This window comes from Acinonyx jubatus, chromosome B3 (assembly GCF_027475565.1).
Source record: "Acinonyx jubatus isolate Ajub_Pintada_27869175 chromosome B3, VMU_Ajub_asm_v1.0, whole genome shotgun sequence".
NCBI classification, from domain to species: domain Eukaryota; kingdom Metazoa; phylum Chordata; class Mammalia; order Carnivora; family Felidae; genus Acinonyx; species Acinonyx jubatus.
The window spans coordinates 92,154,483-92,167,403 of record NC_069386.1 but is presented as its reverse complement, the minus strand read 5'-3'; positions in this window follow the sequence as shown (position 1 = coordinate 92,167,403).

The window sequence follows — 12,921 nt, the reverse complement described above, 5'->3', positions numbered from 1 at the left end:
CCACGTTCAAGCCAAGCTATCAGCACAGAGCCTGGAGCTTGGTTCAAATTCTGTGTCTCCCTCTCTCTCTGCCCCTCCCCTACTCATGCTCTGTCTCTCTACCTCAAAAATTAAAATAATAAAAACATTTTAAAAATTAAAAAACAAAAGACACTTCTGAAAATGAAAAGACAGTCCATATTGAGAGAAAATATTTGCAAACTACATCACAGAAAAGGATTTAATTCCAGCGTAAAGAACTCAAACCCAAAAATAAGACAAAAAATGGGTCAAAAAAGATATACAGAAAGTCAGAAAGCACCAGATGTTCAACATGTTGGTCATTAAAGAAATGTAAATTGAAACTATAATGAAGCATTACACATACACTGGAATGGCTAAAATTTTAAAAACTGAGTAAACTAAGAGTTGATGACAATGTGGAATATATTAGTTGTTAGGCCTACTGTAACCAAGTACTACAAACTGTGTGGCTTAAACAACAGAAATGTACTGTCTCACAGTTCTGGAGGCTCGACCAGGGGTCTGAAATCAAGGTGTCAGCAAGGTCATTTGCTTCTGAGGGCCAAAGAGAATCTGTTCCATGCCTGTCCCCTAACTCCAGGTGGTTTGCTGGCAATCTTTGGCATTCCTCAACATATAGAAACATCACCCCGATCTGTGCTTTCATCTTCATATAACATTCTCCCTTTGTATCTCTGTGTCCAAATTTCCTTTCTGTAAGGACACCAGTCATGTTGAATTAGGGCCCACCTTAATGACCTCATCTTAACTAGTTACATCTGCCACAACCCTATTCCCAAATAAGGTCACATTGTGTGGGTTAAAGCTTCAAGATATGAATTTTGAGGGGACACAATTCAACCCATAACATGGAGCAATGAAAACACTCATGCTTTGCTTGTGGAAATGAAAAGTGGCATAGCCACATCAGCCATTTCTTATAAAGGTAACTACACATTTAGTACATGACCTAGAAATTGCACTCTCTGTATCATCACAAGAGACATAAAAACTTATGTCCACACAAAGACTCGTACGTTAATGTTCATAACAGCATTATCACAATAGCCCAAAGCCGGAAACAATCCAAATGTCCATGGACACAATTATAAACAAAATATGGTGTATTGATAACAATGGAATACTACTCAGCAATAAAAAGAAGAAAACTGATGCTATACAAACAACTTAAATGAACCTTCAAAAAGTGCTAAGTGAAAGAAGCCAAACAAAAGACTCCATGTTTTATAATGCCATTTATTTGAAGTTCTAGAAAAGGCAAAACTAGTGACGGAAAGCAGATCAATGGTCATCTGAAGCCAGGGGTAGGGATGGAGAATACTGTGAAGGGGCATGGGAAACTTTCTGGGGTGACGGATAGGTCTAAATCTTGATTGTGGTAGCAGGTGCAATATTGTATTTGCCAAAACTCATCACACATAAAATGGGCACATTCTATTGTACATAAAGTTATATTTCAATAACTCTGTTTAAAAAATAGTATCACATTCTAAAATATTCAGAATTGGTTAAAAGATGCCTTTATTTTCTAGTAAGCATGACAATACATACAAGTTATTTTCCTTAATACAAACATCTATACAACATGTATCAAGCAGTATACTGCAGTGGAATGAGAACAGGTTTTTTAATCCAAACAAAGCTCAGCTCTTCTATCCTGTTTTTGATCGGACTACTCTCTGATCCTTGATTTTCTCCTCTGTAAAACATACTTCATGGTATGACCTCACAAGTCCCAGGAAAGGTTCTAAAACAAAGAATCTGATATTATTGCCTATGTAGTCACATAGTTAGCATGAGGCTTCTTAGAAATACCAGTATTGGAGCAATATTTCATATAGTCAGCTTATTGGGTAAAGATACAATTTATGATGACTATTCTTCAGAGACACTATCTGAATCCTGGATTGTTCATTAGTAATTTAGTAATCACTTAGTTTATCTCTGTGGCAAACTTAAAGGTAATTTTGTAATCGCATCATTAGAATTCCATTTGACCACAAAAGACATCCTCTTGGGCTAATAACCTTCAGCACATATGAGTACTTAAGAAGATAGAACATGATTACCTCTATCTACCAAAGCCAATATTATTAATGATGTGTTTGAATTGTATTTACCTATCTGGTGGAGATAAAAATAATTATACAATATTGGTGTCTAATTAAACATTGATTGCATATTAGGTCCAATTCTTCAACCCTCCTTGCATTCACAGCCTTTGTCATCTGACTTTTGACCTTTTACCTACCAAAAAGTATATTTTTTCTTATACCATGCATAAAAAATAAACTCAAAATGGATTAAAGACTTATATATGACACCTGAAACCATAAAATTCTTTTGGCAAGGACAACAAAAGCAAAAATAAACTATTGGGACTAGATCAAAATAAAAAATTTTTACATAGCAAGGGCAACCATCAACAAAACAAAAAGACAACCTACTGAACAGGAGAATATCTTTGCAGATGATATATCTGATAAGGGGTAATATAGAAAGAACTTATACAACCCAACACCAAAATAACCAACAATCCAATTAAAAAATGGGCAGAAGACCCAAGTAGACATTTTCCCAAAGAAGATATACAGATGGCCAACAGATGCATGAAAGGATACTCAGCATCACTAATCACTAGGGAAATACAAATCAAAACCACAATGAGGTATTACCTCCTACCAATCAGATATGGCCAGTACCAAAAAGACAAGAAATAACAAGTATTGGTGAAGTTGCGGAGAAAAGGAAACTTTTGTGCACCGTTAGTGGGAACATAAATTGGTGCAGCCACTATAGAAAACAGTGTGGAAGTTGCTTAAAAAATTGAAAATAGAACTACCCTACCTTCAAAAAGGTATTATGCAGCCTTATGTTTATTGCAACATTATTTACGATAGCCAAGATATGGAGGCAACCCAATTTCCATCAATAGATGAATGGATAAAGAAGATATAGCATATAAAGAAATACTATTCAGCCATAAAAAAAATGAAATCTTGCCATTTGTGAAAGCATGGAATGGAATGATCAAGAGGGTGTTATCTTAAGTGAAATAAATGAGACAGAGAAATACAAATACCTTAGGATTTCACTTATATGTGGAATCTAAAAAGAAAATAAATGAACAAATAAAAAACCAGACTCTTAACTGGTATATGCCAGAAGGGAGGATGGAGAGTAGGGATGGATGAAATAGGCGAAGGAGATTAAGAGGTACAGACTCCTAGTTATAAGGTAAACAAGTCATGGAGATGAAAACTACAGCATAGGGAATATAGCCAATAATATTGTAATAATGTTATATAGTGACAGATGGTTACTACATGTATCATGGTGAGCACTGAGTAATGTATGTTGTACACCTGAACCTAATATACCAATGTATGTCGATTATATTTTAATAATATTTTTAAAGGTATATTTTTCTACCCTTTGATTCTGAGCATGACTGTGTCATTTCCTTTGGCAAATGAGATTCTAAAAGACATTACATAAATGATGTTTGTAAAAATGCTCACTTGTTTGTGCTTTCATGTCTCTGCCAGGCTCATAAAAATATACCAGTTAACCTACAGATAGATGAGAAACACATGATCAGAACTGATTTCCACCTGTTGTCCCAGCCAGGCCAGTCTAGATCAGCCAAAGGCAGCTGATATCCCAGTGAGCAAGCCCAACCAAGATCAATAAAGCTGCCTCGTCAACCATCCCACGCACTGTGAAAGCAACAAAAGCTTATTGCGTGCCACTGAGGTTTCATGGGTATTTGTTACCTAAGATTACTGCAGCGGTAGGTAAGCTTTGAACAGTATTCTGGAAATAATCTTTCACCCATTTCATCCATAAAGGGTATCCCATCTTAATTTTGTTTTGAGAAAAGAAAGACAGCCTTTTTTAAATGCTTATTTATTTATATATTATCATTTTGAGAGAGAGAGAGAGAGAACACGAGTGGGGCAGGGGTACAGAGACAGGGAAAGAGAGAATCCCAAGCTGGCTCCACACTGTCAGTGCACAGCTACATCTCACAAACCATGAGATCATGACCTGAGCCAAAATCAAGAGTTGAACGCTTAACCAACTAAGCCACCCAGGTGGCCCTGGGCAGTCTTTGTTTTTTAATGAGGAACAATGGCCCACATTTGTTAATAAAGACTAAAGAAGAACAAAATTAGCATGCCATTTATAACAAAGTCAATTCTTACCTTTCTGGTTTTTTAGGCATTTTTCTAGCACTTTGTGTTTCAAAATTGCTATATTTTTTCCTTACTTTTATAAGGTTGTTGACCATACTGCAGATAGTTTTCAAAGCTGCCATTATAGTCTGATATTTATTCTTCCTATGTATCTTACACTTTGAGGTTCATTCAATTTTAAGATGGATTTGAGAAGATTTTAAGTCTGCAGCACATAAAAGAGGAACTATGTCCTAAATACTTGGCAAATGAGATACTAATTGTTACTGGTAGAAAGTCCCCTGTTCTGAGATGTACAGACTCCCTCAGAAAAACATTTATATTTCCACACTCACTCTTGCAGTTCACTTCCCAGACCTCTGTTCTCTTCCTCACATACTCTCATAAAGGTAAACCTGACTCCATTTTTGAAGAAAGTATGTTATAAGGTTTTGTCACATACAAAATATTTAAACTTACATTACACAGATGTTTCAGAGAAAACAGGCATTAGAACTTAGAGTTGGACTTCCTATGCTTAAAATCCTATCTCTGCCACTAACTAGTTGTATGACCTCGGACCTGTCATTTAATTTCTATAAGTCATTAAGAAATAACCTGTAAGAAGGGGAAATAATCATAAAAATCACATTGTTGGCCTCATCAGGTTGTTCATGCAATTAACTTTATGTAAAGTGCTGAAAACAATGTCTTATTCATTGGAAACTGGAGATAAATGTCAGCTCCTACTCTGATAATAGCACAGTGCTCTATTGGAGCTCAGGGGCTATACACTCCTCTTTGCAGGATAGCTATTGAGGAATATAAAACAAATGTGTATATTTATATACACACACGCTCACAAACACAAACATCAAATTTTCATCCTGTAAAAGTGAAAAATAGTCAATACCACAATAAGGACTGTTTAAACAAATAATGGTACGTCTAACCAATGGAATAACATGCATCCATCAAAAATTAAGTTGTTACGCATTATTTATTTTATTTTTTTTAATGTTTGTTTTAGAAAGAGAGAGGAGAGAGAGAGAGAGAGCGTGAACAGGGCAGGAGCAGAGAAAGGGAGACACAGAATCCTAAGCAGTTTCCAGGCTCCAAGCTGTCAGCATAGAGCTCACGTGGGGTTTGAACCCATAGACCAAAAGTCTGTGTTTAACCTACTGAGCCACTCAGATGCCCCTACCCATTTATATTTTAAATTTTATTCACATGATTTCTTCTGGGCTCCTGGGTGGTTCAGTTGGTTAAGCATCTGACTTCAGCTCAGGTCATGATCTCACAGTTTGTTAGTTTGAGCCCCACTTCAGACTCTGTGCTGACAGCTTGGAGCCTGGAGCCTGCTTCGAAATCTGTCTCCCTCTCTACTCCTGCCCTGCTTGTGCTCTGTCTCTCTCTCTCTCTCAAAAAATAAATAAATATTAAAAAATATATATTTCATCTACAATTTCCCTATATTTCATGTAAACCCAATTACATTCAACTGCACATATTTTCTTTGCCTACTTTCTCAAAAGAAGTCCTCAAATCATCGTTCTTAAAATGCTTTGGTCAATAAAACCAAGAAAGTAAAAGATTCATAGGTTTTGATGATTTTACTTCATTTATGAATTTCCAGCACCAAAGACATAACCCCCAAACTTTCAGGGAGTTAGAAATGTGCTATGAACAAAAGGGCCTGTTGTTTAAATGCATGAGGAAACTGACCAGAGTTGTTTTATTTTATTTTTTAGTTCTGAGATCTGTAATAAATTTTTGTAATCGCATCAGCCATGCTCTTTTCTCCAACTTATGCAGTTGTCAAGACTTTTTACAGACATATAAGAACTACAGTAATTGTAAAATGGATCATTATACATAATGACCAAGTCTTCTGGTTGAATAGGAGTAAAAGTAAATAGGAGTAAGTAAAAAAAAATTGACTGAAAAGCATAGAGTCCTGAGAAGATTAAGAAAAGTCAGAAGCAGGGAAGGGAGAGTCTTACTATGTTACAATGCAACTGTTATGTTAATTTCTGCCTTCCCACTGTTTTCAGTTGATTTAAGACCAGAAATAACTGAATACCATTGCCATGCTCTTCTCATGTATTTATGTTTGAGCAGAAGTGCTAGAAGACTCCTGAGAAAGCCCAAGCGTTCAAGATTTACAACTCAATTCCTCTAACTGAAAGTTTGAGTAAATAGCAACACTTGCTTCTGTTTCTTTGAGACTTTATAAAGGAGACCTCTATTCTACTGGCTCAGATCAAGCATACTAATTAGCCAACTAAATAATACTGCAGACAACTTTCTCAAGCTTCTGACCTGCTAATCAAATAGCCATAAATCAAAGATCACACCCCCATTGCAAAAAGCACTTGACCTCAGTGAATGCTACAAGTAAAAAGAAAATAGCCAGGCAAGGTTGAAAAATTCTGAGTTTGTCATCTTGTAGCAATTAGTGATAAACAGCAAGTGATAAATCTTCTCTTAGAATTGATACTAAAAAATTTCTGCTGGTTGTTTACTGGTCTTGTTTTTATTTTGATCATTATGTTTTAAGTTCCTTTGATTACTGCTAGAGTGGCAACTCATTAGGAGAGTAATAGACATTGTAGTCTGTTGCTTCTCTGCACGCGCACCCCACTAATAGCTTCCTAAATCCACAGGGATAAAATGAGGTAAATGTAGGATGAAAGTATTTTTTCCCCTAATTTACAGCCCTCAGCTAGCTGAGACTGAGATCCATTGATCTTCCTTAATCGCTTGAGAAGAACGCTCAATAAAGGCTTACCCTCCTCTTTACTTAAATAATATCAATTGCTTTAATTAGCAAACATTGTAAATACTCTTCTGTTCATTTACCAGATACTCATATCCTCTCTGATTCCCACAAATTTGGCATTGATGAGTGACCTGTGCAATGTTTACTGATTTTAGTTACTCAAGTCAAAAGGGTCAAATACAAATTCTTCTGCAACTTGATATTTTAAGTTAAACTGGATATCGTTCTAAGAAATACAGTTATGGATGTTCCGTACTCTGAGTCCCAAATTCACACTATGAAAATGGTCACTATTATAGACATTCCATATCTCTCCTTTAAAGGAATGTTTGCTTGTTTTGAAGTAAAAAAGAAAATAATTGTTTACTTTAAAAATATTCTGCTCCAATGAGATGCATTATGTTTTGTAAGAGCTAGTCTGATACAATGCAAAAAACAGTCCTTCAGTTTTCAACTACTCACAGTCTGTGTGACAATGTATAAGTTACTTAACTTCTCTGGGTCTCAATTTCTGAATTGTATTATCTGCTTAAAGGCAGGAGGATAGACTAACCAGTATCTTGAGGTACCATCTAATTCGACAAGTCCTGGAATACAAACCCTGGGATTGTAATTCAGGGCCAAGAGAATAATATAGTGATCAGTAAGTAGATTTGTAGTCATTTCCACAGCAGTACCACTTTCTCTTTATCTCATTCAAGGCTGGGAACCTTCTATGTGATAAACCAACTTGTATTATTAGTTACTCTGCCAGATAAAGAAACTGAGCCTCAAAGAAGTTAATGCCTTCACCAAGACCACACGCCTAATAAACTGAGCCAAAAGGATAAATTCCTGGGTCTTTTGCTCTAAGTCTAATGCTCTTTCCACTATGCCATATTTTTCTCACACAGGTCTGATGTCCAAATTTCTGTAAATTGCATCTTCAAAAGCATTCTGTTATCTTTTGAGAAAAGCATCCCTTTCCAATTTTACTTGACAGAGCTGAGTTTACAAACCTCAACATTAAATTGAACGGTGCAAGAATATGTCCTGGTTTATGAAAAACATCAAAGAAAAATTTTCCCAGCCTTCATATTGCTCTTAAAATAATCCACAAACACAGATAGTCCTCATGCAGATAACCTGAAAGTCAGTTGCATATAATTTAAGTATGATGTCATGGCTTGAAGAACTTCTCCTTGCTACCTGTGCTCTCTATCATCTGAGAAGATGCTTCCTGAACATAGCAACGGCATGAGAACAGCCAACTCGCAGATTTCAAGTCGGTTAAAACACTTGATGATGAAGGGAGGCACTAACTCAAGAAATAACCAACCAGAAAAAATATGCAGGAAAAATGATATTAAAACATGAGTAAGAAGCCGTTAATTTTTTAACACTCAATTCAAGTCCTGTGTTCTTCTTTACAGACATCCATGGCTACTCGAGCATTCATTAATCTCCTTCTCTTTGGACCTTATACAGTGTGAACAGTCTCTCCCACACAGACTGAGGCCATATTACCCTCAAATTGCCCTCATGTGAACACTGCTTTAGAAACCACTTCCACGTCCACATTGTCATGCCCCCTACTTTCATGTTCTTACATTCCTCTACTACCAGAGATAAACCCTAAGTCCTGTGCTAGAGGAGGAAGATGTATTTCTACTATCCCAGTTAAAATGCAGGAGTATCTTGTCCTAGTAGTATTTAAGTTCTATGGCACCATTAATCCAACTAATTGTAAGTATAACTAGCTTCTTTAGATCAGATTATTACGGCCATACAATATTTTTTCTGTGAGGAAAAAGCCTTCAGATTCCAAGATGAATATCTCTCAAATAATCTTGAAACATACTCTATTTATAAATTGAGAACAGTACATATTCTGACTTGTACTGTTCACTAAAATCACATCTTCTCTAACTACACTGTAAGCATTCATTTGGGTATATGAGTTGCTGTTCTATTCTACCAAACTTCCCACAATACTTACCAAAGTTCTGAGTCTACAGTGTGTGCTCAAAAAAAATGTTGTTAACTGATGAAGAAAAAGCCAAGAAATTCTGAAAATATAAATACAGGCATAGGAAAACTTAGAAATTACAGCTGTCCAAACCCAACAATTATACAGCATATGTTGAAATTCAAGCTATGTAAATATATCAGTGTACCCTACTAGGGTCTTTGGCTTATTGCTTTAGGAGAGTAAGCTGAAAGGCAAAATGGCATCAAACATAGGAAGATATAGAGAGAGATAAGATAGGGAAAGACAAAGGGAGACAGAGAGAATATGAGATGGAGAATAACACATGGCTGGGGGTGGGGAGAAGACAGAGTAAAGAAAGAGGGGAATGTAATAGGAGACCCATGGACAAAGAGGGAAGCAGGGGGAGACAGACATTAAAATAAAGTTGAAATGCTATGAATAAAAATTACCCAAAAGTAGGCAGTTATTGATTACCTAAAGGAAAGTGATACTTAATTGTCCAGGTTTGCTATTTCTAGACATTTGTATTTTTTTTATTTTTTTCCTTTCTTTTAAATTCAAATTTTAGTTAGTTAACATGTAGTGCCATATTGGTTTCAGGAGTGGAATTCAGTGATTACATACAACACACAGTGCTCATCACAACAAGTGCCCTCTTTAGTCCCCATCACCCATCTAGCCAACTCTACCCACCTTCCTCCATCAAGCCATAGTTTATTCTCTATGGGTTGTTAAGAGTTTCTTGTGGTTTGTTTCCCTCTCTTCTCTTTTTTCCCCTTCCCATATATTCATCTGTTTTGTTTATTAAATTCCACATGAGTGAGGTCATATGATATTTGTCTTTATCTGACTGACATTTCTCTTAGCTTAATACATTCTAGTTTCATCCACATCATTGCAAATGGCAAGATTTCATTATTTTTGATGGCTGAGTAATATTCCATTACACACACACACACACACACACACACACACACACACACTCAAAACACCTCTTCTTTACCCATTCATCAGTCAAAGGACATTTGGGTTCTCTCCATAGTTTAGCTATTGTTGAAAATGCTGCTATAAACATTGGGGTGCATGCACCCCTTAAAATCTGGTTTTTTGTATCCTTTAGGTAAATACCTAATAGTGCAATTGCTGGATAATAGAGTAGTTCTGTTTTTAGTTTCTTGAGAAACCTCCATACTGTTCTCCAAAGTGGCTGCAACAGTTTACATTCCCACCAATGGTGAAAGAGAGTTCCCCTTTTTCTGCACCCTCCTCAACACCTGCTGTTTCTTGTGTTGTTAATTGAAGTCATCCTGGACAGACATCTCATCCTGGTTTTGATCTGTATTTCCATGATGAGTGATGTTGAGCATCATTCATGTGCCTATTAGCCACCTGGATGTTTTCTTTGGAAAAATGTCTATTCATGTCTTCTGCTCATTCTTAACTGGGAGAGTTGTTTTTTGGGTGCTGTGTTTCACAAGTTCTTTATAGATTTTGGATACTAACCCTTTATCATATATGTCATTTGCAAATATCTTCTCCCATTCTGTAGGCTGTCTTTTAGTTTTGTTGATTGTTTCCTTCACTGTGAAGAAGATTTTTATCTTGACCAAGTCCCAAAAGTTCACATTTGCTTTTGTTTCCCTTGCCTTCGGCAATGTGTCTAGTAAGAAGTTGCTCTGGCTGAGGGTAAAGAGGTTGCTGCCTGTGTTCTTCTCTAGGATTTTGATGGTTCCCTGCCTCACATTTAGGTATTTCATCCATTTTGAATTTATTTTTGTATACGGTATAAGAAAGTGGTCCAATTTCATTCTTCTGCAAGTTGCTGTCTAGTTTTCCCAACCCCATTTGTTGAAGAGACTGCCTTTTTTCAATTGTATATTCTTTCCTGCTTTGTCAAAGATTAGTTGAGTATATAGTGGTAGGTCCATTTCTGGACCATTGATCTATGTGTCTGTTTTTATGCCAGTACAATACTGTCTTGATGACAACTTCATAATATAGCTTGAAATCCGGAATCATGATGCCTCCAGTTTTTATTTTTCAAGATTTATTTGGTTATTCAAAGTCTTTTGTGATCCTATACAAATTTTAGGATAGTTTGTTCTAGCTCTGTAAAACATGCTGGTGGTTTTTTGATAGGAATTTCATTAAATGTGTAGATTGCTTTGGGTAGTATAGACATTTTAACAATGTTTGTTCTTCCAATCCATGAGCAGGGGATTTTCCATTTCTTTGGGTCCTCTTCAGTTTCTTTCATAAATGCTCTATAGTTTTCAGGGTATAGATCTTTTACTTCTTAGTTAAGTTTATTCCTGTTATCTTATTGGTTTAGGTGCAATTACAATGAAAGCAATTCCTTGATTTCTTTTTCTACTGCTTCGTTATTGATGTATAGTAATGTAACAGATTTCTGCACATTGATTTTATATGCTGCAAATTTGTTGAATTCATGTATTAGTTCTAGCAAGTTTTTAGTGGAGTCTTTCAGGTTTTCTTCATAGAGTATCACATTATCTGCAAATATTGAAGTTTTCACTTGTCCTTGCCAATTCAAATACTTTTTATTTCTTTTTGTTGTCTGATTGCTGAGGCTAAGACTTCCAGTACTATGTTAAATAGTAAAGATGAGTGGACATCCTTGTCTTCTTCCTGACTGTAGGGGAAAGGTTCTCAGTTTTCCCCACTGAGGATGATATTAGCTATGGGTCTTTTGTATAAGGCATTATGATCTTGAGGTATGTTCTATATATCCCTACTTTGTTGAGGGTTTTTATCAAGAATGGATGTGGTATTTTGCCAGATTCTTTTTCTGCATCTATTGATAGGATCACATGGTTCTTATTCTTTATTTTATTAAAGCAGTGTACCACGTTGATTGATTTGCAATTAGTGAACCAGCCCTACAGCCCAGGAATAAATCCCACTTGATCATGATGAATAATTCTTTTAATGTACGGTTGAATTTGATATGCTAATATCTTGTTGAGAATTTTTTCATCTGTGTTCATCAGGGATATTTGCCTATAATTTTCCTTTATAGAGGGGTCTTTGGTTTTGGAATCAAGGTAATGCTGGCTTCATATAATGAGTTTGGAAGTTTTCCTTCTATTTCTGTTTTTTGGAACAGTTTGAGAATTATAGGTATTAACTCTTCTTTAAATGCCTGGTAGAATTCCCCTGGGAAGCCATCAGTCCAGGAAGCCATCTGGCCCAGGACTTTTGTTTGCTGGGAGATTTTTGGTCACTGATTCAATTTCTTTGATGGTTATGGGCCTGTTCAAATTTTCTATTTCTACCTGTTTCAGTTTTGGCACTTTGTGAGTTTCTAGAAATGTGTCCATTTCTTGCAGATTGCCCAGTTTTTTGGCATATAATTTTTCATAGTAATCTCTTATGATTGTTTGTATTTCTGTGGTGCTGGTGTGATCTCTTTCATTCATGATTTTATCTATTTGGATCCTTTCTCTTTTCTCTTTGATAAGTCTGGTTAGGGGTTTAATTCTTTCGAAGAACCACCTCTTAGTTTTGCTGATCAGTTCTACTGTTTTTTTTTTAATTTCTATATAATTTATTTCTGCTCTAGTCTTTATTATTTCCCTTCTTCTGCTGGCTTTAGGCTTTATTTGCTATTCCTTTTCTACCTTCCTTAGATGTAAGATTTGGATATATATTTGGGACCTTTCTTATTTCTTGAGATATGCATGAATTGTAATATGCTTCCTTCTTAGGACTGCCTTTGCTGCATCCCAAAAATTTTGGACTGACATGTTTTCATTTTCATTTGCTTCCATGAATTTTTTAAATCTTCTTTTAATTTCCTGGTTAACCCATTTATTACTTAGTAGGAAGTTGTTTAAGCTCCTTGTATTTGAGGGCTTCCCAAATTTGTTCTTATGGTTGACCAAGTTTCATGGCATTGTGGTCTGAAAATACTCATGGTATGATCTCCACCTTTTTGTACTTGT